Below are 2,884 nucleotides of genomic sequence, written 5' to 3'. Positions count from 1 at the left end.
GATATTAGCCCTTTGTCAGATGAGTAGATTGCAAAAATTTTCTCCCATTCTGGAGGTTGCCTGTTCACTCTGATGGTAGTTTCTTTTGCTGTGCAGAAGCTCTTTAGTTTCTAGAAATTTTAGAGTTGGAAAGGGTGTTACTGATCAATTTTTTTTTTTTAAATTTTACACTGTGTTTTTGTGGAATCTTAGGCAGTTCCTTTAGGGTGTCTATAAGTTGCCTGGGAAGTGGATGAGTTTCAAACTGGCAATACTCTGCCTTCCTCTGCTTTAACTGGAGAAACTCTGCTTATTGGTAAGCTTTTGTGCAAAATTTCATATGATGAGAACTTTATGTTGATATAAAGTTGGAAATACTCTGATTTTGTTCAATATACTCATTTTCATGGGAGCACACTGAGGGCCAAGATTGTAAAAGGATTTTCCCAAGTTCCAAATAAAAGAAACAGGACTTTCCCTTAGACATCTGGTGTAAGCAACTCACGAATTCCATTACACAAAGATAAGCTGATGTGTAAATAAATTTGTATGACTTTTTAAAATGAGAAAGCCCAACTATTTCAATAAGAAATATAGAATTCCCAGAGTAAATAGAAATTAAAAGTTATACAATTATATATAAATAAAAAACATTGTTCTCTTGTATGATGAAATCATATTCTTGTTTTAAATTGTACTACTTTGCTTAGGTCCATGTTTAAATATAGTACCATTTACTATAGTCTCTTACAGATTATAGATGTTCAAAATTTTTTTTCTGACCCTTTTTAGGAGTATCTGGAAGGAGGCTACACAGGAATTAGCAGGAAAGAAGTGACAACAAAATTTATCAGTTAAGAAGTGACCAAAGCATTAACTGCAACTCCCATCTGGTGCACTATCACATAGTGAAGTGTTAAGTGACAATAGCAGTGTAAGAACCTGGCTGCTCTTGGGGATACTTTCAGGTTAGTAAGTCCTAAAAATTCAAATACTGGAATAATAACAGTCCTAAGAATTCAAATGCCCATTTTTCTAGGAGAAAATTAATTTCTTTTTTTGTAGTTTCGGGAATCTGGCTCAGAGAATCATGAAAGACCAGCAGAGGCATCACTGTAAACAAGAGTAATAACCACAATATTTAACCATCAATAGGAAGAGGACTTAAAGCAATCAGAATACTTGATGTCACTAAGTCTGGATCAAAGTTTTTGGGATCCTCTACTGATTCAGATATTATCCCTTCAGTTGCTGGATCCTGGGTTTGCTAGGGGGAAGGGATAGGGGCTTAGGATAGTGACTATTTACCAAGTACTATAGAAATATGTCAATGTACTAATGTTACTGGCTGAAATTCAGCTCCTTTTATGGGAATAAAAAGTCTTTCTCTTTGAAGAATGTTGCCCGGAAATATATCTGGATCTACTGTATTTATTTCTTAAATCTCTTCTCTTGCCCATCTGTGCACTCATGCAAAATTTGATCGTGAATTTGCTCTTTAGATTAAGATATCACTATGACTCATTATTTCATCTTTACCTCTCTCCCACATGCACTAATATTTTAGGCTTTGGTGACTCACTTATCTCTGCTATTATTGGTGGCTGACCTCAGTTTATTGCTTTTTCATTACTTTGCTACATTTGTAAATTTTTCAAAAATAATTTTGGGAGCTCAAAGAATGCTATCATTCTATATAAGAGGTGAGGGAAATATATAGAGTAAGTACCTTTCAAAGTTAAAAGGGTAGTGCTTCAGATGCAATTAATATGTGTTCTCTAGTAAAATAGTTAAACAAATCGGGAAAACAATAAGTGGTTATGAATTTAGACATTTTCCGTGGGAAAACAAAGAAAGGCTTGATAAACCTCCTGGGTTCAAGTTCAATTAACTATTGCTTAATTAATTTAAATATTCTTAAAATTATAGTTATGGTATTATTTTCAGCCTTGCTTTCAGTCAACATTCCCCACAGCATTGGAATGTTGTGCACAGTGCTTCTTTAAAAATATTTATTTCTAGCTCCCTTTCTGATGAGAAATTTTTGTTACTGAATGAGAATTTCCTAGAAGAGGACCTGGAAATCTAGATGTTAAGAAGCACCCCAGTTAAATCTTATAAATAACCAATTTGAGAGACATTGTTCTGTTTTATAGATCATGTTGTTATAAGGCAATGTTCAAGAAAAATCAGAGTGTTTAGTTGAATACTCTTAAACATATTTGCTTCTAAATCTATATAAATAATATTTTTTGTACAAAATGCATTAGTGCTTTAATAGCACATGTTATATAAAAGACATTATCTACCACAACTTTCAGTTTATCTATTGTAGATATAAGTTATTTTACAACTTTATAAGTAGTAGGATACTGGTAATGATAAAATGATTCTTTCCCGTAGAAAGGTAAATTGTGTCACATGTAAACGCAATTGATATTGACCTATTCTGCATGTTTTAAGCAAATTTATTATTGCATGCACACACATAGACACACACATACAAACACACACACACATACTCTTTGGGTCATTCTAACATCTTATTGGTTCTCTCAAGAATGAATGAGTCAGGAAGTCCTAGCAGAGCAACCAAATGAGGGAAAGAAATAAAAGGCATTCAAATAGGAAAATAAGTCAAACTATCTGTCTTCACTGATGACATGATTCTATACCTAGAAAACCATAAAGACTCCACCAAAAAGCTGCTAGAACTGATACAGGATTTTAGCAAAGTTTCAGAATATGAAATTAATGTACAAAAATTTCTGATGTATTTCTATACACCAGTAATGTTAGGCTGAGAGTCAAATCAAGAACATAATTCCATTCACAATAGCCACAAAGAAAATGAAATACTTAGGAATATAGCTAACCAAAGAGGTGAAAGATCTCGACAAATAGA

At 33.1% G+C, this 2,884-nt stretch overlaps 1 long non-coding RNA gene across 1 annotated transcript in view; it reads left to right on the top strand.

Annotated features, from left to right (window-relative positions):
• Positions 1–1,181, top strand: part of LOC108513908 (uncharacterized) — a 16,465-nt gene extending 15,284 nt beyond the window's left edge. The window contains exons 2-3 of the long non-coding RNA XR_001881052.1: positions 772–947; positions 1,045–1,181. This is a non-coding gene — a long non-coding RNA (uncharacterized LOC108513908). The remainder of the gene's footprint in view (positions 1–771; positions 948–1,044) is intronic.
• The last annotated feature ends 1,703 nt before the right edge of the window (positions 1,182–2,884 follow it).

Source organism: Rhinopithecus bieti, unplaced genomic scaffold, assembly GCF_001698545.2.
Source record: "Rhinopithecus bieti isolate Rb0 unplaced genomic scaffold, ASM169854v2 scaffold_32835, whole genome shotgun sequence".
Lineage (NCBI taxonomy): Eukaryota > Metazoa > Chordata > Mammalia > Primates > Cercopithecidae > Rhinopithecus > Rhinopithecus bieti.
The sequence above is the reverse complement of the archived record's forward strand: the minus strand, read 5'-3'. Positions and strand labels throughout refer to the sequence as shown.